At 43.5% G+C, this 24,328-nt stretch overlaps 1 protein-coding gene across 3 annotated transcripts in view; it reads left to right on the top strand.

Moving 5' to 3' along the window:
- The window catches only part of LOC139564869 (protein shisa-6-like), a 74,424-nt gene that overhangs the window by 14,654 nt on the left and 35,442 nt on the right, over positions 1-24,328 (top strand). The window lies entirely within an intron of this gene.

Raw genomic sequence — 24,328 nt, 5'->3', positions numbered from 1 at the left:
CCCCTGCTTCCTGCCGGAAAACAGCCACACACCTGCTTTCTGCTCCCGCCAGATAAGACCACTCTCACACACTTCACACACCTAGACCCTGTGCCCATAGAGTGGGTTTGACGGCTAATCGCACCAGCTCCTCATAATGCAGGGCATCAGAGCAGACGCCCTGCCACTATCATTAACCAGCCCAGTACAGCTTTCAGAAAGCATGGCTGTCTGGTGTACCTAATGCTGAACATAGACAAACAACTCCACAAGGAGGAGTGGAAAGCAGGCTTCAATGTCTGTGCTGGTCTGTTCTCCAAAGTATGAAGCAGTCATGGGTTCTGTAGATGATTAGGATAGACAAGGAGGGTGACAAGCATTAAAATGGTTGCTATGTCATGATTAACAGTGTGTGTGTGTGTGTGTGTGTGTGTGTGTGTGTGTGTGTGTGTGTGTGTGTGTGTGTGTGTGTGTGTGTGTGTGTGTGTGTGTGTGTGTGTGTGTGTGTGTGTGTGCGTGTGCGTGTGCGCGTGTGTGTGACGAGACACATTCTGATAGTGTTATTGTGTCTGCAATTTCATAACCACTTCTTGTAAATTTTAGGTGTCTGCAAGGTAAGTGGTATTTTACCAAGTGACAAAAACAAATACTGTTTTACATTTGCTTCTAATTCAAATTCAAATATTTCCTTGCAAATCCATAAGGTTTGTTCAATATGTTCATATCTTTATACAACGAATGTATGTGAAAATTAGGTAGGCTAATTGGGGTTTGAACAGCAATCCTCTGCCTTCCTGTTAGGCCACATCACTGCTGCCTGGTGTTACAGTAACTGTCATTACAAAGACGAGGACCTTTCCACCTCAAACAGCTGGCTGTCAACAGGCTCTCTGTCTGCTCCCTGTACCTCCTATTACTATCACCAGTTTTACCGCCGGTATTGGCACTGACCCAGTATATAGCTTACTCTCTTACTCTCTTATTTCTTATTTGTCGTGTTTTCTTTATTATATTTATATATATTGTTGTGACCTGCACAGACAGCTGTGTGTTATGTGTTATGCTGTTCGTTGGTTGTGTTGTACTTACCAGTACCCAGTGTTCACGGGGTCCGACATGCCAGTCAAACTGCTATCTGCCAACCACGGGAATGCCTGGAATGTTCTGGTACCGGGCATCCTGATGGTTGGTGGAGCGGCGGGTGGGCGGTGTGGGGGGGTTTGGCTGGGGGGTGGAGCATCACCAGTTTAAGACCATGCTTAGCCATTGTTCTCTCTCTCACGTCTGGTCTTAACAAGAGACAGTCACGGTTGATTTATACGGGTATCCTTATTTGGCGTGGGTTATGGCCAAACAGTAGCCTGTGTTCAGTTTGGTTATTAAATTTGGAATTTGTAAACTAAATTCTTTGTCTGGACAATTGTTCATTTATGATCTAGCCAGGTCATTACGATATATACAGTGCCTTGCAAAAGAATTCACCCCTCTTGGCATTTTTCCTATTTTGTTGCATTACAACTTGTAATTTAAATGGATTTTTATTTGGATTTCATGTAATGGACATAAACAAAATAGTCAAAATTTGTGAAGTGAAAAAAATAATAATAATAAAGAACGGAAAAGTGGTACGTGTATATGTATTCACCCCCTATGCTATGAAGCCCCTAAATAAGATCTGGTGCAACCAATTACCTTCAGAAGTCACATGATTTGTTAAATAAAGTCCACCTGTGTGCAATCTAAGTGTCACGTGATTTGTCACATCATCTCAGTATATATACACCTGTTCTGAAAGGCCCCAGAGTCTGCAACACCACTAAGCAATGGGCATTACCAAGCAAGAGGCACCATGAAGACCAAGGAGCTCTCCAAACAGGTCAGGGACAAAGTTGTGGAGAAGTACAGATCAGGGTTGGGTTATAAAAAAATATCAGTAACTTTGAACATCCCACAGAGCACCATTAAATCCATTATAAAAAAATTGAAAGAATATGGCGCCTCAACAAACCTGCCAAGAGAGGGCCGCCACCCAAAACTCACGGAACTGGCAAGGAGGGCATTAATCAGAGGCAACAAAGAGACCAAAGATAACCCTGAAGGTGCTGCAAAGCTCCACAGCGGAGATTGGAGTATCTGTCCATAGGACCACTTTAAGCCGTACACTGCACAGAGCTGGGCTTTACGGAAGAGTGGCCAGAAAAAATCCATTGCTTAAAGAAAGAATTAAGAAAATACATTTGGTGTTCACCAAAAGGTATGTGGGAGACTCCCCAAACATATGGAAGAAGGTACTCTGGTCAGATGAGACTAAAATGTAGCTTTTGGCCATTAAGAAAAACGCTATGTCTGGTGCAAACCCAACACCTCTCATCACCCCGAGAACGCCATCCCCAAAATGAAGCATGGTGGTGGCAGCATCGTACCGTGGGGATGTTTTTCATTGGCAGGGACTGGGAAACTGGTCAGAATTGAAGGAATGATGGATGGCGCTAAATACAGAGAAATTCTTGAGGGAAACCTGTTTCAGTCTTCCAGAGATTTGAGACTGGGACACAGGTTCACCTTCCAGCAGGACAATGACCCTAAAGCAACACTCAAGTGGTTTAAGGGAAAACATTTAAATGTCTTGGAATGGCCTAGTCAAAGCCCAGACCTCAATCCAATTGATAATCTGAGGTATAACTTCAAGATTAGTGAATAGTTATGCATGCTCAAGTTTTCAGCTTTTTGTCTTATTTCTTGTTTGTTTCACAATGAAACATATTCTGCATCTTCAAAGTGGTAGGCATGTTGTGTAAATCAAATAATACAGCCCCCCCAAAAAATCTATTTTAATTCCAGGTTGTAAGGAAACAAAATAGGAAAAATGCCAAGGGGGGTGACCCTGCTACAATACACCATACTGTAACCCTGCTACAATACACCATACTGTAACCCTGCTACAATACACCATACTGTAACCCTGCTACAATACACCATACTGTAACCCTGCTACAATACGCCATACTGTAACCTTGCTACAATACACCATACTGTCACCCTGCTACAATACACCATACTGTAACCCTGCTACAATACACCATACTGTAACCCTGCTACAATACACCATACTGTAACCCTGCTACAATACGCCATACTGTAACCTTGCTACAATACACCATACTGTAACCCTGCTACAATACACCATACTGTAACCCTGCTACAATACACCATACTGTAACCCTGCTACAATACACCATACTGTAACCCTGCTACAATACACCATACTGTAACCCTGCTACAATACACCATACTGTAACCCTGCTACAATACACCATACTGTAACCCTGCTACAATACACCATACTGTAACCCTGCTACAATACACCATACTGTAACCCTGCTACAATACACCATACTGTAACCCTGCTACAGTACACCATACTGTAACCCTGCTACAATACACCATACTGTAACCCTGCTACAATACACCATACTGTAACCTTGCTACAATACACCATACTGTAACCCTGCTACAATACACCATAATGTAACCCTGCTACAGTACACCATACTGTAACCCTGCTACAACACACCATACTGTAACCCTGCTACAGTACACCATACTGTAACCCTGCTACAATACACCATACTGTAACCCTGCTACAATACACCTAACTGTAACCTTGCTACAATACACCATACTGTAACCCTGCTACAATACACCATACTGTAACCCTGCTACAATACACCATACTGTAACCCTGCTACAATACACCATACTGTAACCCTGCTACAATACACCATACTGTAACCCTGCTACAATACACCATACTGTAACCCTGCTACAATACACCATACTGTAACCCTGCTACAGTACACCATACTGTAACCCTGCTACAATACACCATACTGTAACCCTGCTACAATACACCATACTGTAACCCTGCTACAATACACCATACTGTAACCCTGCTACAATACACCATACTGTAACCCTGCTACAATACACCATACTGTAACCCTGCTACAGTACACCATACTGTAACCCTGCTACAATACACCATACTGTAACCCTGCTACAATACACCATACGGTAACCCTGCTACAATACACCATACTGTAACCCTGCTACAATACACCATACTGTAACCCTGCTACAATACACCATACTGTAACCCTGCTACAGTACACCATACTGTAACCCTGCTACAATACACCATACTGTAACCCTGCTACAATACACCATACTGTAACCCTGCTACAATACACCATACTGTAACCCTGCTACAATACACCATACTGTAACCCTGCTACAATACACCATACTGTAACCCTGCTACAGTACACCATACTGTAACCCTGCTACAATACACCATACTGTAACCCTGCTACAATACACCATACTGTAACCCTGCTACAATACACCATACTGTAACCCTGCTACAATACACCATACTGTAACCCTGCTACAATACACCATACTGTAACCCTGCTACAGTACACCATACTGTAACCCTGCTACAATACACCATACTGTAACCCTGCTACAATACACCATACTGTAACCCTGCTACAATACACCATACTGTAACCCTGCTACAATACACCATACTGTAACCCTGCTACAATACACCATACTGTAACCCTGCTACAGTACACCATACTGTAACCCTGCTACAATACACCATACTGTAACCTTGCTACAATACACCATACTGTAACCCTGCTACAATACACCATACTGTAACCCTGCTACAGTACACCATACTGTAACCCTGCTACAATACACCATACTGTAACCCTGCTACAATACACCATACTGTAACCCTGCTACAATACACCATACTGTAACCCTGCTACAATACACCATTCTGTAATCCTGCTACAATACACCATTCTGTAACCCTGCTACAATACACCATACTGTAACCCTGCTACAATACACCATACTGTAACCCTGCTACAATACACCATACTGTAACCCTGCTACAATACACCATACTGTAACCCTGCTACAATACACCATACTGTAACCCTGCTACAATACACCATACTGTAACCCTGCTACAATACACCATACTGTAACCCTGCTACAATACACCATACTGTAACCCTGCTACAGTACACCATACTGTATCTCTAGCATCTCTCTTCAGTCCCTAAATTCCTTTCAAGTTAATTTCAAGTGTGTGTTATGATATTCTGATATTCTTTTCCCCATGCATTCACGTGGTACTGTAAATATGTATTCATGAATATCCATATGCGAATAGGGAGATATAACGGAGTCTACAATCAAGATAGTTACAAGAAAAACAACTGCTTAGTACAATAGGAATGACCTCAAATTTTATTGAGCAAAATCCTTTAGTTCTCTGTGGGGGCGTACACTCTACTGATACAGGCACTATGGGGCTGCATGCTAACGTAAAGTAGCAAGCTCATATAGCTCACAGGAGATAGTTTTTGTGGCTGGCTAGTGAAGTGTCTGTTGGAAGGCTTGTGCAGTGAGTGTGATTTATAAATGATATCAGTGAGTGGTTTGAATTGGCAATGTCTATCCATCTCCACTCTTCCATGATGGATTGGCCAGGCAGACGTGTCCATTTAGCCACTGTGGACCACAACAGATTTATTAGACACAGCTAAAGGCCAAGCAGCTGCCACAGAGGAAATCCTTCAGGAGATTCCACTTCATTCATCTAAATGACAAACATTGAATTGATAAAAGGTGTTTTTGAAGCTGGTGAAGATATATCTGCCAGCTGATATAAGTATCTCCACTTGGAGGAGTTTCTGAAGAGGGATGGGCTTCTTCCTGCATTGTTTGGAGGTCATTGCAAGGTTGTTGGAGAATTTGAGATAGAAAATCTTATTGTTACAATAAAACTATCCAAGATGTTTGACAGATTAGAGGTATATTGGAGTGGAACTGTCACACCCTGACCTAAGAGAGCCTTTTTATGTCTCTATTTGGTTTGGTCAGGGTGTGATTTGGGGTGGGTATTCTATGTTCTTTAGTTCTATTATTTGTATTTCTATGTTTTGGCCGGGTAGGGTTCTCAATCAGCTGTCTATCGTTGTCTCTGATTGAGAACCATACTTAGGTAGCCCTTTTTCCCACCTGTCTTTGTGGGAGGTTGTCTTTGTTTGTGGCACTATAGCCTTAAGCATCACGGTTGTTTTTGTATTGTTCATTGTTTTTGTCGGCATCATCCTAATAAAGAGGAATATGTACGCTCACCACGCTGCACCTTGGTCTACTTCTGTTGACGGCCGTGACAGAATCTCCCACCACAAAAGGACCAAGCAGCGTGGTAAGGGGGACTCATGGACTTGGGAGGAAATCCTGGACGGTAAAGGACCCTGGAGGCAGGCTGGGGAATATCGTCGTCCCAAGGAGGAGCTGGAGGCAGCAAAGGTGGAACGGCATCGTTACGAGAGAACACGGCTAGCAAGGAAGCCCGAGAGGCAGCCCCCCAAAAAATGTTTTGGGGGGGGAACACGAGGAGATTGGCTGAGTCAGGTTGGAGACCTGAGCCAACTCCTCGTGCTTACCGTGGCGAGCGTCGTACTGGTCAGGCACCGTGTTATGCGGTGGAGCGCACGGTGTCTCCAATGCGTGTTCCCAGCCCAGTGCGATACATCCCAGCTCCCCGCATCTACCGGGCTAGGGTGAGCATCCAGCCAGGAGGGGTTGTGCCAGCCCTGCTCTCCAGACCTCCAGTGCGCCTCCTCGGCCCAGTATATCCTGCGCCGGCTCTGCGCACTGTGTCTCCGGTACGTCTGCACAGCCCAGTGTGTCCTGTGCCAGCGCCCCGCATTTGCAGGGTGAAGATAACCACCCAGCCAGGACGGGTTGTGCAGGCTCTAAGCTCGAGACCTCCAGTGCGCCTCCACAGCCCAGTGTATCCGGTGCCTCTGTCAAGGACAAGGCCTCCTGTATGTCTCTCCAGCCTGGTGAGTCCTGTGCCTGCGCCCAGAACTAAGCCTCCTGTATGTCTCCCCAGCCTGGTGAGCCCTGTGGCAGCTCCACGTACCAGACTGCCCATACGTCTCCTCACTCCAATGATGATCCATGGCAAGAAGCCTCCAGTGATGATCCATGGCAAGAAGCCTCCAGTGATGATCCATGGCAAGAAGCCTCCAGTGATGATCCATGGCACGAAGCCTCCAGTGATGATCCATGGCAAGAAGCCTCCAGTGATGATCCATGGCACAAAGCCTCCAGTGATGATTCATGGCAAGAAGCCTCCAGTGATGATCCATGGCACGAAGCCTCCAGTGATGATCCATGGCACGAAGCCTCCAGTGATGATCCATGGCAAGAAGCCTCCAGTGATGATCCATAGCACGAAGCCTCCAGCGACGGTCTCCGGTCTGGAGCCTCCAGCGACAGTGCCCGGTCCAGGGTCCCCAGCGACGGTGCCCGGTCCGGGGTCGGCGACGAGGGTCCCCGCACCAGAGGTGCCACCAAAGTGGGGTGAGCCAGTGGTGGAGCGGGTTCTGCGTCCCGCACCTGAGCCACTACCGTGGATAGATGCCCACCCAGACCCTCCCCTATAGGTTCAGGTTTTGCGGCCGGAGTCCGCACCTTTGGGGGGGGGGGCGGTACTGTCACGCCCTGACCTTAGAGAGCCTTTTTATGTCTCTATTTGGTTTGGTCAGGGTGTGGTTTGGGGTGGGTATTATATGTTCTTTAGTTCTATTATTTGTATTTCTATGTTTTGGCCGGGTAGGGTTCTCAATCAACTGTCTATCGTTGTCTCTGATTGAGAACCATACTTAGGTAGCCCTTTTTCCCACCTGTCTTTGTGGGAGGTTGTCTTTGTTTGTGGCACTATAGCCTTAAGCTTCACGGTTGTTTTTGTATTGTTTATTGTTTTTGTCGGCGTCATCCTAATAAAGAGGAATATGTACGCTCACTATGCTGCGCTTTGGTCTACTTCATTTGGCGGCTGTGACAGGAACAGCCATAAATCAGAGTTAGAAATGATTTGTCCTCAAATGAGACATTAACCTTGCAAATTACTAATTGGTTGTGAAAATAAAAATCTTACCAAAGCTAAGTTATGTTACGAATGTAATAAATGCTAATCTGTTTGTCCTAACTGACTTAAGACAAAAATGGGAGGGCATTGGGCGTAGACTAATGTCGGTCGAATATTTCATAATATTGTTTCAAATGTAATTTCGTCATTCTGAACTCCAGGCCTTTTTCCTTCAAAAGTAACTCCTTTCACAAAACCAAACTGTTTTTGAGGTTAAAAAAATTATCCTTTGTCCATCGCGACAATTTCAGATATCAAGTGAACAAACATTACCCTTGTCTTAAGGATTTTTTGTGTCCCCCCCTCACCCCTACCCCTCTGGCTGTGACATCCACTGATGTGCATCCTGCTTAATTATTTTTTCATAAGTTGCTCCCTGATTTTGTCCCAGGGGGAATTGGTTTCTCCTCATCCCAATCCATTTAAGGTGACCTTGTCTCATAGGGACAGTGCTGCAGCCCTCCCACTCCCTTTTTCTCTAATCCCTGAGGCTCCACATTGGTAGGGGAAGTCATTTATGAACAAATTCTTATTTACAAAGATGGCCTAGGAATAGTGGGTTAATTAACTGCCTTGTTCAGGGGCAGAACAACAGATTTTTTCCTTGGCAGCTCAGGGATTCGATCTAGCAACCTTTCGGTTCCTGGCCCAACGGTCTAACCACTAGGCTACCTGCCGCCCCACTATATCACTAAGAGGCACAGTCAGAGGAGTAAAGGTGTACCACGCCCTGTAGTTAAGTGTTACGGTTCCAAGACAAGTGGAAAAGGAAATGGCTGGGCAGAGTGTCTTAGCTGTGACCTCTACTGTTCACGCCAGACTGGGAGGGTGTTAAAAGCTTGACCCCTGAGTAACCTCCCAGTAGCGCGAGCCGCCCAGGACTCCATCGCCCCTCCTGACCAGTCTACTGTGACCACTTCACTGTGCCCTTCGGCTGTGTGACAGCCAGGGGAGGAGGAGAGGCATGCCACGCATGGCCCTGCCAGCTTGATCCTAATGGACAGGCCTGAGCACCAAGACGGACTGTAATATTGGGCCATTGTGACGGAGGCACAGAACTCTCTACCTTCACACGCATACGACTCTCTCCCCACTATTATGAGTTTTCTGTCTAAAAAAAGACAGGTAGAAATTCTAAAGGATTTATTCATGGTGATATAGTTGATGGGAGAATATTCTCTTTGTTGCCTGTCTTTGGAAAGAGGCGCAATCCATTTTTATTTTAAGAACCAGGGTACTATTCAGAGTTAGCGCTCTTGCAAGACATCTAAAGTGCTTCTTGTTAAGGTCATGTCTGTTGTGACATAACAGTTTGTGTCATAGTGTGCCAAATGTTGCGTTACATATGAATATGTGAACAAATTGTTTGCAACTGGTATTTTAGATAATCTTGACATTCTTTTCGATCGTAATCCAAAATCAATCAGTCAATCAATGCAGCAGGGTGAAGGTAAATCATAGATGAATTCAGATGTATAAAAGATCCTTGTGAATAGTTCACAAACCCATAAAGGCTATCGAGCGACACTGCTCTCACTGACCTTGTTCCTTTCTGTTCTCAGCAAGAGCCACATTGGCACAAGCTGTGTTTTCCTTCTCTCTCCTGATGAGCATGTCTCTGAGCAGTGTACAGCCTCTGCTCTGTGCTGTAGGAATCTGGAACAGCCAAATGCACAATATGAATTGATTATAATCCTTATTCAGCCTGTCTATTAAAGAAGCAGGCTAAAGGAAGTGATTAGGTTGGCTTCATGAGTCTCATGCTCCCTTAGTCCCACATGCCTTTAACAGTGGCCTGGGTGGCTGTGGGCTGGGACTCAGCTCTCTATCCGCTAGCCTTCTGATTTTTCTTATTTATTTTATTTGTTTTATTTTACGTTTATTTAACTAGGCAAGTCAGTTAAGAACAAATTCATGTTTCTTTCTGATAAACACACTGATACCCTCACATCACCTCTAGTGATCCATGGTCATTTCATGCATTATGCACTGCTGTTGTGTGTGTTTGTCCAGTGAAATCACATTTGAAGTGCCTGAGATGGATCAGCATGTATGGTGTGTGTGCGCGTGCAAGAGCAATATGCATATTGATGCCATCTGAGTTTTGATGGTACTCTGCATTATGAATTGGCATGGAAACACCTAGATATGCATTCATTCATTGCTTACTTATCCCAAAGTGTCTTTATCTCAAATTGGAAATATAATTATCTTTCTCCCATCTCCATATCAGGAGTTGGTGCATTTATTCTTGAGGACGTACCACTTCAGAATAGAATCGCAGAGCCTCCTTGAATTCCAATGTGCCTGTTGAGCTTGAGTTAGGATTCAGTGTGTGCGACAGTGTTTACTATTCAGTTAAATGATTTTCACATTTGTATCATGTTGTATGAATGTGCTTTGTGAAAATGATACACCAACTTGCACAGCAATACAAACATAACTGTATAGCCTTTTGTAGGGAATTTGTATTTGTGATCTCACACATTAAAGCACACGTTAAGTGTGATGCAGGTAAAAGTCCTTGGGAGGCTGGTATACCTTATTATAGTTCTCCTCAGGTTTAAGAGACTCCTATTCATTCTATCCTTTACATAGCATTCCATTCATAACTGTCTGTATCTCTTACTATGTTGAAAAGCAAGGGCACTGTACGCTATAACGTTGTGATTATCTCTGTGTGACTTAATGTTATGAGCTCCTGAAGTGGCGGATGGTAGCCTAGTGGTTAAGTCAAATCAAATCAAAATCAAATCAAATGTATTGATAAAGCCCTTATTACATCAGCTGATATCTCAAAGTGCTGTACAGAAACCCAGCCTAAAACCCCAAACAGCAAGCAATGCAGGTGTAGAAGCACGGTGGCTAGGAAAAACTCCCTAGAAAGGCCAGAACCTAGGAAGAGACCTAGATAGGAAAAAGGCTATGAGGGGTGGCCAGTCCTCTTCTGGCTATGCCGGGTGGAGATTATAACAGAACATGGCCAAGATGTTCAAATGTTCATAGATGACCAGCAGGGTCAAATAATAATAATCACAGTGGTTTTCAAGGGTGCAACAGGTCAGCACCTCAGGAGTAAATGTCAGTTGGCTTTTCATAGCCAATCATTCAGAGTATCTCTACCGCTCCTGCTGTCTCTAGAGAGTTAAAAACAGCAGGTCTGGGACAGGTAGCACGCCCGGTGAACAGGTCAGGGTTCCATAGCCGCAGGCAGGACAGTTGAAACTGGAGCAGCAGTACGGCCAGGTGGACTGGGGACAGCAAGGAGTCATCAGGCCAGGTAGTCCTGAGGCATGGTCCTAGGGCTCAGGTCCTCCGAGAGAGCGAAAGAAAGAAAGAAAGAAAGAAAGAAAGAAAGAAAGAAAGCGAGTGAGAAAGAGAGAAAGAAAAAGAGAGAGAGAATCAGAGAGAGAGAATCAGAGAGAGAGAATCAGAGAGAGCATAGTAGCATAATTCACACAGGACACCAGATAAGACAGGAGAAATACTCCAGATATAACAAACTGACCCTAGCCCCCGACACATAAACTACTGCAGCATAAATACTGGAGGCTGAGACAGGAGGGGTCGGGAGACACTGTGCGTTGGGCCAGTAACTGAAAGGTCGCTGGGTCAAATTCCCGAGCCGAGTAGGTGAAAAATCTGTCGGTATGCCCTTGAGCAAGGCACTTAACCCTAATTGCTCCTGTAAGTCACTCTGGATAAGAGCATCTGCTAAAATGTAAAACATTCCCCCTGTCTTTATATTTCATTAGTTTGCTCATACAGTTGGAAACATCACACCATATTAAAGACAATGTCAGGCAGGTTATTTGAAGGATTAATTTACATCTATATATTGTATATACAGTGGGGCAAAAAAGTATTTAGTCAGCCACCAATTGTGCAAGTTCTCCCACTTAAAAAGATGAGAGAGGCCTGTAATTTTCATCATAGGTACACTTCAACTATGACAGACAAAATGAGAAAAAAAAATCCAGAAAATCACATTGTAGGATTTTTTATGAATTTATTTGCAAATTATGGTGGAAAATAAGTATTTGGTCACCTACAAACAAGCAAGATTTCTGGCTCTCACAGACCTGTAACTTCTTCTTTAAGAGGCTCCTCTGTCCTCCACTCGTTACCTGTATTAATGGCACCTGTTTGAACTTGTTATCAGTATAAAAGACACCTGTCCACAACCTCAAACAGTCACACTCCAAACTCCACTATGGCCAAGACCAAAGAGCTGTCAAAGGACAGCAGAAACAAAATTGTAGACCTGCACCAGGCTGGGAAGACTGAATCTGCAATAGGTAAGCAGCTTGGTTTGAAGAAATCAACTGTGGGAGCAATTATTAGGAAATGGAAGACATACAAGACCACTGATAATCTCCCTCGATCTGGGGCTCCACGCAAGATCTCACCCCGTGGGGTCAAAATGATCACAAGAACGGTGAGCAAAAATCCCAGAACCACACGGGGGGGACCTAGTGAATGACCTGCAGAGAGCTGGGACCAAAGTAACAAAGCCTACCATCAGTAACACACTACGCCGCCAGGGACTCAAATCCTGCAGTGCCAGACGTGTCCCCCTGCTTAAGCCAGTACATGTCCAGGCCCGTCTGAAGTTTGCTAGAGAGCATTTGGATGATCCAGAAGAAGATTGGGAGAATGTCATATGGTCAGATGAAACCAAAATAGAACTTTTTGGTAAAAACTCAATTCGTCGTGTTTGGAGGACAAAGAATGCTGAGTTGCATCCAAAGAACACCATACCTACTGTGAAGCATGGGGGTGGAAACATCATGCTTTGGGGCTGTTTTTCTGCAAAGGGACCGGGACGACTGATCCGTGTAAAGGAAAGAATGAATGGGGCCATGTATCGTGAGATTTTGAGTGAAAACCTCCTTCCATCAGCAAGGGCATTGAAGATGAAACGTGGCTGGGTCTTTCAGCATGACAATGATCCCAAACACACCGCCCGGGCAACGAAGGAGTGGCTTCGTAAGAAGCATTTCAAGGTCCTGGAGTGGCCTAGCCAGTCTCCAGATCTCAACCCCATAGAAAATCTTTGGAGGGAGTTGAAAGTCCGTGTTGCCCAGCAAACAGCCCCAAAACATCACTGCTCTAGAGGAGATCTGCATGGAGGAATGGGCCAAAATACCAGCAACAGTGTGTGAAAACCTTGTGAAGACTTACAGAAAACGTTTGACCTCTGTCATTGCCAACAAAGGGTATATAACAAAGTATTGAGATAAACTTTTGTTATTGACCAAATACTTATTTTCCACCATAATTTGCAAATAAATTCATAAAAAATCCTACAATGTGATTTTCTGGATTTTTTTTCTCATTTTGTCTGTCATAGTTGAAGTGTACCTATGATGAAAATTACAGGCCTCTCTCATCTTTTTAAGTGGGAGAACTTGCACAATTGGTGGCTGACTAAATACTTTTTTGCCCCACTGTAGATACACAACCTTTTATTAGGGCAGGGATATATGCTGTCTCTATCTGTATTAGGGTTGCGTGCTCCATAAGCTCATTAATAAGAGACATGCATTATTCATCAACTGCATTTTGATGGCAAGTTATAAAACAGCATTTTTTATGTAAACAGGGAAACAGTCGGACACTAGCGAGAGATGAGGAAACCACGCAGCCTTCAGCTTGGGGGTTGAAGTAAAGATGAAGTATAAGATCACTGGCAGGGCTTATTACCTGCTGGGCTGGAGCACGAGGAACCAGAGAAGAGAGGAAGGGTGACAATTACACAGCCATTCAGCTACAGGGCACGGCGTATGCTAGCATGAAATGCTATTAGCGGGCCGACAAAGTTGTGAATTGAATGCTATAATGATGAAAAAGCCCTCTATGACATATCCAATCATGTTAGGATGGAGATTAGTGTTATCTGCACTCCACCTGTCAATATCTATTATGAGGAGAGAGCAGCACAGGGCAGTGGTGGACATGGAATTGCTTCTGTCAGCATGACGCCAACAAGCTAGCCGACACCAGAAGAGCAGCAGTGACCATACCACACCTGTCTGAATACTAATACCAGGGAGAGCAGATCTAGCATGCATAGCAGGACAGCTACAGTACTGTGCTGTATGTGGCCCAGACACTCAGTGCTGCTATTGAAGAAAGGCTGTTGTTCTGTAAAGGGAGGTTCTGCCATTACGTTGAAGGGATAGCTCATTCAAAGCTGGACCAAAGCTGACACAAATGGAGCAAATGGCTGAGAGATACAAACCATCTGACACCCAAATGCCAAAACACTGCAAGAAGCCCAGGCGAGGCTGTGTAATTGGGGGTTTGTTGGCTGTGATGTGTACAGGGAGGGACAATCTCTTAGCTGATGTGGAAAGCCGATGGCGTGTCTACATTTTTCAGAATGTATTTACTCATAAATAGAGACACAGGTGCACACAAACACACACACACACACACACACACACACACACACACACACACACACACACACACACACACACACACACACACACACACACACACACACACACACACACACACACACACACACACACACACACACACACACACACACACACACACACACGCACACACACACATACACACACACAGGAATATCCACAATCAGCTCATCAGAGAGAGAGAAAACTGCAGTGAGTGCAAATCAGAACGAGCAATGAGATGTGTGTTTTGTTATGCACATCAAATCCTTTAGCTTTTCGGCATAATGGTGGTGGTGGAACATTGAGCTGCAAGCGACAAGCTCTCATTCCAGCCACAAATGGCTGGTAATTGCAGCTCGGTGGAATGGCGTCCCAAAATCACAATTGCGGCTGATCCATAATCATCATACACTCTCCGCTGGCTGCTTCATTAGACAACGCCTCAGAGTAGATTTAGAGTGACAAGAGGAAGAAGGACAGGTCCATACACTAGAGCAGTACATTTTCCCTCACATGTATACAGTATATATATATATATATATATATATATATATATATATATATATATATATATACACACTGAGTGTTCAAAACATTAGGAACACCTTCCTAATATTGATTTGCAAACCCTTTTGCTCTCAGAACAGCCTCAATTCGTCGGGCATGGACTCTATAATGTGTCGAAAGCGTTCCACAGGGATGCAGGCCCATGTTGACTCTAATACTTCCCACAGTTGTGTCAAGTTGTCTGGATGTCCTTTGGGTGGTGGACCATTCTTGATACACATGAGAAACTGTTGAGCGTGAAAACCCAGCAGCGTTGCAGGGAAGCACAGCGTGTTAACTCTCTCTCAGACCTGTAACACGAACATAGTATTGACATCCTAAACAAATCCATAACCCATTCAGAAACACAGCTCTGTGTTGTTCACATTGAAGACACCCTGATGAAGGGAGTTGTTGCTTAGGGATATGAAAAATCTAATATTTGTGGCATGAAGGAAAACGCGGGTTGACTTCAGAACTGTGCTATTGAATAAAATAGAGGTGTGAGAGCCGAGAGTGGGCCGGTATGACAGGCCTGTTATCACTAGACTGTCCCTTGGGTGTTGTCCTGGAAAGGAAGGAACCAGGCTTCAGCAGCAGGCAGTACTGACAGAGAGAATGAGAGAGAAGAAGAGAGAGATGGAGAGAGAAGGAGAGGGATAGAGAGAGAGGGCAGGAGAACCAGGCAGAACACAAGGTTTTTGGAGTTCTGAGGGGTGCAATCCCCAATAATGTGAGACATCAATCAGGACCATTTCCTCATGCTGTGTGGCCACTTTTTATTAAAGCTCATTAAGAGAATGCAAGGAGTCTTTTATGCTAATTTCCCGTTCATCATGTTGCAGTGTGATATCGGCAAGAGGCTGGTCCCATTAATCTGGCCATGGAGAACAGTGGCTTTGAAGGCCATATCTTATAATAGCAGCTATTTGTCTTCAAACAAATCATTGTGGTGCACGTTCTCATGAACTGTCGACACCGCCCATCAGTAATGGCATTTTCTAACACCAAAATCTTGAGAATCTTTATTTTTTATATAGCCAAGTTGATTACAACGGCAAACTATGATTTACTGGCAAAAAATGTTACCTTTCAACTATAAATGTTACCTTTCAACTATAATTAACTAAGTCAAATTAGAGTCTTATGCATCGGCTTGGGTTTAGATTATCACATATCAGAATATTTTTGGTGTGATGGGGTTCAATAATATAGAGTAAAATACAGAAACATGACTAAATAACATCTAAGATGTTTTATAGGAAAGGAAAATAAATAATTTGCCTTTATGGAGCAGTAATGATGCATTTAGCACTCTCATCTCCTCTTGTATCCTTATCATTTCAGGTGTCTGGACACTCTCATCTCCTCTTGTATCCTTATCATTTCAGGTGTCTGGACACTCTCATCTCCTCTTGTATCCTTATCATTTCAGGTGTCTGGACACTCTCATCTCCTCTTGTATCCTTATCATTTCAGGTGTCTGGACACTCTCATCTCCTCTTGTATCCTTATCATTTCAGGTGTCTTGATACTCTCATCTCCTCTTGTATCCTTATCATTTCAGGTGTCTGGACACTCATCTCCTCTGGTATCCTTATCATTTCAGGTGTCTGGACACTCATCTCCTCTTGTATCCTTATCATTTCAGGTGTCTGGACACTCATCTCCTCTTGTATCCTTATCATTTCAGGTGTCTAGACACTCATCTACTCTTGTATCCTTATCATTTCAGGTGTCTGGACACTCTCATCTCCTCTTGTATCCTTATCATTTCAGGTGTCTGGACACTCATCTCCTCTTGTAGCCTTATCATTTCAGGTGTCTTGATACTCTCATCTCCTCTTGTATCCTTATCATTTCAAGTGTCTTGATACTCTCATCTCCTCTTGTATCCTTATCATTTCAGGTGTCTGGACACTCATCTCCTCTTGTATCCTTATCATTTCAGGTGTCTGGACACTCTCATCTCCTCTTGTATCCTTATCATTTCAGGTGTCTTGATACTCTCATCTCCTCTTGTATCCTTATCATTTCAGGTGTCTAGACACTCTCATCTCCTCTTGTATCCTTATCATTTCAGGTGTCTTGATACTCTCATCTCCTCTTGTATCCTTATCATTTCAGGTGTCTGGACACTCTCATCTCCTCTTGTATCCTTATCATTTCAGGTGTCTGGACACTCATCTCCTCTTGTATCCTTATCATTTCAGGTGTCTGGACATTTTTTTTCTCTGTGTCTGGACACTTGTAATATGTGGCAGGCATGCAGGCAGACAGGCCGCCAGGCAGGCAGGCATGCAGGCAGGCGAGTGCAGACAGACAGTCAGCCAGGCAGGCGGGCAGGCAGGCAGACAGGGAAGCAGGCAGGCAGCACAGCGGTTCTATCAGACCAGATCTGTCCCTGGGCGAGTTGAGTCTTCATGGGGGGAGAGACTGCAGCTCGAGGCACATCATATTCTTCCATCTCTCTCCAGCCCCAGACAACAGGCTGGGCAAAAGGACTGTGGGTGCTGCCAACTGTGAAATTAATTGAACTTGTGATCCGAGGGGTAGGGACTAGTATTCACCCTGAGGAGGCATGTGTGTGTCCACGCAAACATTAGCCCATGACAAAGGAACAACAGAGCCCAGAGGCAATGCATCCCAGGTCAGTTTCTTTCCATACCAAGATGTCTATGGACATGGCTGGATTACTGCTCCAGTTGAATTGGGTGACATTGCAGCTTTTTCATTTGGCTCTTGTGAGGGATAACATTTTTGGGAAAAAAGTAGTGTTAAAATCTGTAGTGTTTAACATGTCAGATATTTTTCAATCATTAATATTCTTTCAATGATAATCTTTCAAAGAGCCACATTATTGTTGTAGGAATAGACTTTCAACCAGTAAATCAAGGGGACCAGAAGGTTAAGAACACCGCCTGAACACACGCTCACCATTTTGGGGATATAATAGAATTTTATCAGTGGACTCAATAATTCAATTACAGTACAGCCTGCTTCTGGTCACACTGATACATATTTGTAGGGGGCTGTTACATTTTAGTGGAAAATATATTTTTATTGTCTGCCCACCTGACACAGAGGGGATGGATGGAGCCTTGAAACAGACTGCTGATGCATGCAATGCGGAGAGTGGCCATCACAAGTGCATTGCTTTAAGCAGTTTGTGTCCCTCCAAAGGTTCCCAGAAATGCAGTCTCTGGCAGGCCCCATGGATACAATGCAATCTCTGCTGCCCCACATTAGATTACCCTGAAACCTACATTGAGGTCAAATTGCACCAGTCACACAGCAGCAGCACTGAAAGACTCTGCCTTAAGGTGGATGGTTGTGGTTTGAGTTTAGAAGTGACAAAAGGCTCTCTTCGGTCAAAAAAGTGTCTCAAATTGCAACCAATAGAGCATGATTTCAAGTATATATTTACATCCACTAATTCAGCTCAGTGTAAAGGACTTTAATGCAAGGATACATGGTGAGAGGAGCAATAATATAACAGCTATCTAGAACCTGGAAGGGTTCTTCGGCTGTCCCCATAGGAAATCCCTTTGAAGAACCCTTTTTGGTTCCAGGTAAAAAAACTTTTGGTCCCAGGTAAAAACCTATTGGGTTCCATGTAGAACTTGTCATGACTTTACCTTCATTAATCTGATAACTGTTATTTATTTAATCCACTAAATATGTTTAATTGTTACCCGATTAAATGAATCAACTAACTCAATAGGATTTGGGGCACCACGGAAGAAGTTGTTAAACGAGTTACCATCTCCCGAATTAAACTCTAGAAGATATATAAGTTATATATGGATAACAGTCATTTATTAAGCACTCTGGTCGAAAAGGGCGGTTCCATCACATTGACACGCTTTTCTGACCTCACTCGGGGTGTGGCTAGTTACTGTGCAAAGGATATGATTAGAAGTTATCCCCTATGACTCCTAAAATCCCATTCCTATCTTAACACAAATATCTTCATAATTTTTTATATCCTATGCACAACGTATTGGATGGAAACTTGACATATAAAGGGGGTATTCATTCCAAGTTACAGTATTTGGTCCATACAGTTTTTTATAACATCACAAAATGAAAAGCAATATCACATTCGTTTTCTACATCTCCCCACTGACCATTTCCCACATTCTTTATGATAGAATTTTTGTTCCATTATCCACTTTTTGGACGTCAGAGTTTTTGGCGGGTAAAAGTCTTCTGGAGACAAAAGACATCTCAATCCCAATACTAGAGAGACAGAAAGAGAGTTCTCTCCTGCTTAAATTTTACGACCGGGTGTGAAGGTGTCAAAACCCCCACCGTTCCCTCCTCCCCCCCCTTTGCGGGTGGGAGAGGGTCTGGTGATTGTCAGTCTTTGCCAAGCTGATCTGATCCATTGTGATCCTCACGTGTAGAAATGACAAAAGCCTTTCCCAAAAAGTGTTTCACCTGGAACCAAAAATGGTTATCTAATGGGGAGAGAATAACTCTTTTGAAACCCTTTTTTAAAAGAGTGCATAATGAAGGGTAACATTTTGTTGAAAACTGTCAAACCTGGCAAGTAAGAGCATCCTGATAAAAAAGGGTAATGCAAAGATAATGAGACAAGCCTTTAACAACTCTAAGTACAGTGGATTTGCAACATAATTAAGACAAACTAACAAGAGTGATATAAAAAGCTGTGACATTAGACTGGAGAATGAGTGGTAAAATACCCCTCTACTGCAAGAGTCTGTACTCCAGGCTAGTCTACAAGTCATGATTAACAACCTTAGTGCTTCTCCCTGATCTGAACAGTATTTCAGTTCAAAACTGACCACAGATCATTTGTCAAGGAGAGATTTTTACCTCCAAAAATGGCTTGTGCATACATTAAATATTAATACCTCTCCAGAATACATTGTTATGGAAAATTTTCAGGAAGGTAGTGAATGAGTTGCTTTACTAGGAATATGATGTTCATGTCTCAAGGCGATGCTGATCGAATATCATCTTGGTGTTGCTTTCCTGGACTAAGGAAAGGCAGCATGACATTCACTTATATACAGTGCATTCGGAAAGTATTCAGACCCCTTGACTTTTTCCACATTTTGTTACGTTACAGCCTCATTCTAAAATGGATTCAAAAAATAAAATCAATCTACACACAATACCCCATAATGACAAAGCGAAAACAGAAACTCGAAATTGAGCTCAGGTGCATCCTGTTTTCATTGATCATCCTTGAGACTGTTCTAAAATTTGATTGGAGTCCACCTGTGGTAAATTCAATTGATTGGACATGATTTGGAAAGACACACACCTGTCTATATAAGGTCCCACAGTTGACAGTGCATGTCAGAGCAAAAACCAAGCCATGATGTCGAAGGAATTGTCCGTAGAGCTGAGAGACAGGATTGTGTCTGCAGCATTGAAGGTCCCCAAGAAAACAGTGGCCTCCATAATTCTTGAATGGAAGAAGTTTGGAACCACCAAGACTCTTCCTCGAGCTGGCTGCCCAGCCAAACTGAGCAATCTGGGGAGAAGGGCCTTGGTCAGGGAGGTGACCAGGAACCCGATGGTCACGCTGACAGAGCTCCAGAGATGTGGAGAGCTCTCTGTGGAGATGTGAGAACTTCCAGAAGGACAACCATCTCTGCAGCAGCACCAATCAGGCCTTTACGGTAAAGTGGCCAGACGGAAGACGCTCCTCAGTAAAAGGCACATGACAGCCCGCTTGGAGCTTCCCAAAAGGCAACTAAAGGTTACTTTCAGACCATGAGAAATAAGATTCTCTGGTCTGATGAAACCAAAATTGAACTCTTTGGCCTGAATGTCAAGCATCACGTCTGGAGAAAACCAGGCACCGCTCACCACCTGGCCAATACCCTCCCTCCGGTGAAACATGGTGGTGGCAGCATCATGCTATGGGGATGTTTTTCAGTGGCAGGGACTGGGAGACTAGTCAGAATTAAGGGAAAGATGAACTAAGCAAAGTACAAAGGGATCCTTGATGAAAACCTGCTCCAGAGCACTCAGGACCTCAGATTGGGGCGAAGGTTCACCTTCTAACAGGACAATGACCCTAAGCACACAGCCAAGACAGCACAAGAGTGGCTTCGGGAGAAGTATCTGAATGTCTTTGAGTTGCCCAGCCAGAGCCCGGACTTGAACATCTCTGGACAGACCTGAAAATAGGTGTGTCCTGCGACGCTCCCCATCCAATCTGACAGAGCTTGAGAGGATCTGCAGAGAAGAATAGGAGAAATTCCCCAAATACAGGTGTGCCAAGCTTGTAGCGTCAAGCTTGTAGCATCATACCCAAGAAGACTCGATGCTGTAATCGATGCCAAATGTGCTTCAACAAAGTACTGAGTAAAGGGTCTGAATACTTATGTGAATGTAAGATTTCATTTTATTTAAATTATTTTTTGAAAACATTTCTTAAAACCTGTTTTTGCTTGTCATTATGGGGTGTTGTGTGTAGATTGATGAAGGGGGAAACGATTTAAGGGGGAAACGATTTAATCCATTTAAGAATAAGGCTGTAATGTAACAAAATGTGGAAAAAGTGAAGGGTCTGAATACTTTCCGAATGCGCTGTATAGCATTCAGAATATAGCGATATTTAATTAGAATGCTTGAATATGGCGTTCAAATATTATGACCTTCATGAACACAACCATCTGTGTTGCAAATGGAGGCTGCTTTACTTAATCAATTAAAACGTCTAAGCTTTTAAGCCGCATTCCTCCAAATATCTGAGATATGCATAATAATGACCTCATTAGAGAAGGCATGGCAGAGTGCTTGGGCATTGTGTTGGGGAGATTGGATGCAAAACCCACTTTTATCATTTGTAATCTATCCTTCAGAGGACCCCGAAGAAAATGAAGAAGAAAATGGAGGAAGGCAGATTGTAGGGGAACAAGAAAGCGTCAGGCTTTTCTTTGAGAAACCAGCCAGTCAGTTCAAAATTGAAACCAGACTGATTCATTCTAGGCACGAATGCAGCTCCAGCCATCTACGGTATTTGTGATGCAGTCTATTGCAAGGTTCATGAAAAGACACTTTATCAAGGACATGGGCTACAGCATCTACAAATAAATTGTATCAACTGTTACCAATTTTGAAAAAGCAGCTAGGCAAATAAATCAGAAGAAAATAGTGGTGTTCACTGAGAATATCTTAGATATTTCCCCTTTCACCCTAGACTTCTCCCAGATCTTTAATTTCTCTAACTTTAAATGTTTTGCAGCTGTGTTTTGGTCTTAAACATTTAAACCATTCATTGACATGTGCACATTTGATTTGACATCACACTTGTATTACTCAAACAACAACAAATATTATTTGACCTATTTTTTGTGATATCCAATTGGTAGTTAGAGTCTTGTTCCATCGTTGCAGCTCCTGTACGGACTCGGGAGAGACAAAGGTTGAGAGCCATGCGTCCAAACGTGACCCTGCCAAGCTGCACTGCTTCTTGACACACTGCTTATTTAACCTGGAAGCCAGATGCACCAATGTGTCAGAGGAAACACCGTACAACCAAAGTCACTAGAGCATGATGGGACAAAGACATCGCGGCCGGCTAAACCATCCCCTAACCCGGACGACGCTGAGACAATTGGGCGCCGCCTCATGGGTCTGCTGGTCGCGGCCAGCTGCAACACAGCCTGGGATCAAACCCGGGTCTGTAGTGATGCCTCAAGCACTGCAATGCAGTGCCTTAGACCGTTGCGCCACTCGGAAGGCCTAATATCAACAAATATCATTGTACCACAGTAACTATAGTTTGTGGATAGACATGCTCTCTGACCTGAGATCAGCCAGGTGACATTTAAACATTGATACATAGAAGAGTACTGTAAAGGAGACTTAGCTCTCATGTATTCCCCCATCATGTGTCACCCTCAGTGGGAGGTTTTCCCATTAACACTCAGATTACAGCACTCCATCATCTGAGATAATATTTCAAATAAATTGCATACAGCGTAATGCTGTGTTATATTCGGGAGGAGATAATCCTCTCAACAGCTCTCTGGTCTTACGGAGCATGATGCCCGATTTCCACTTACAAGTCTGTGTGTTCTTCATATGTGCAGTGTGGTAATGCAATATATAAAAAAAGATGTATCAAAAGTTCCTGCTTTACTTCGAGGCTGAAGCATCTCCATGAGCCAAACTAACAAATTCTCTCTCCTCTTCTTCAATGCCCTCTGACTCCAATCAACTCTTCACCACATCTATCTCCATAACATTATTTCACCCAGTGTTCCACAGAATACCAGGTATGGTCAACTTATTCCATTTCAAAATCGTGTTACTTGTGGTGCGTAGTGTATGGTGCTCAATGACCACTTTAAAGTCGTTCATACACAGCAGGAGATTGACAATTGCCAGACGTGCTAGACAAAAAGTGATCATCATAAGCCCTATTCTGCACCAGAGAATAATCAGGTGATGGAAAGGCCTATTCATTGTGGTGGAGGGAAGTGAATAAGAGTATCTTTCTTCAGTCATCTCAACATCTCAGTACTTAAGACAATCACCCCACTCCTACTCCACTTCTAAAGCTTAATCGTCATTTCATCTGATCCATTAGCTCCAGTCAGCAGATGAAAAGTCAACCTGAGGCCTGATCCAGTTGACCATGCCTTAACATGTCTCCTAATGGGATCTCAAACATGAATCACTTTCACATTCATCCCAAAAAATGACATTTACACTATTATAGCTTAAAGGCCCAATGCAGTTATTTTTAGCTCAATATCAAATAATTTCTGGGTAGAAATTAAGTCCATTACTGTGATTGTTTTCAATCAAAAAGTCAAAAAGAAACAAAAACAACTTCTTACCAAGAGTGGTCTGGGAGTGTTCTGAGTGGGGAGGGGAAACTCATTTACCACCTGGTGATGTCACCAGGCAGGAAGACATCACCATTCTCTATTGGACTTGATATCATAACCTTAAAAGGCCTCAGACTGTGGCCAAAGTTAGCTGTTAGCCCAAAAAGTCAGGCAGAGCGTACAGAATTTCATTAGCTTCTGTCTGTTCACGTCTTCTGAAGTTGTATGCATTGAGGCACTGTGCTGTAGTCGTATAGTCGTGTGGGCATCTCTTCTCTGAGCCTGGCATTGCATGCACAGTTAATTAAATGTGTTCACACTCTGGTTTGATAAATCTGTTATGTTATTTATGATAACCAAAATAATGCAGTTCAGCTCTACACATCCATGTTGGGATGTAAGAAAGCAGAAACAAACTCCAAATTGTAAATGTTTTTTTCACAGAAAAAAAACGTTTGAATATTGCCTAGCATTTTAAATGCATAACATTTTCTATACAACAAGAAAAAAGCCTCCCT

Source organism: Salvelinus alpinus, chromosome 36, assembly GCF_045679555.1.
Source record: "Salvelinus alpinus chromosome 36, SLU_Salpinus.1, whole genome shotgun sequence".
NCBI classification, from domain to species: Eukaryota; Metazoa; Chordata; class Actinopteri; order Salmoniformes; family Salmonidae; genus Salvelinus; species Salvelinus alpinus.
This window is presented reverse-complemented; position numbering and strand designations above follow the sequence as displayed.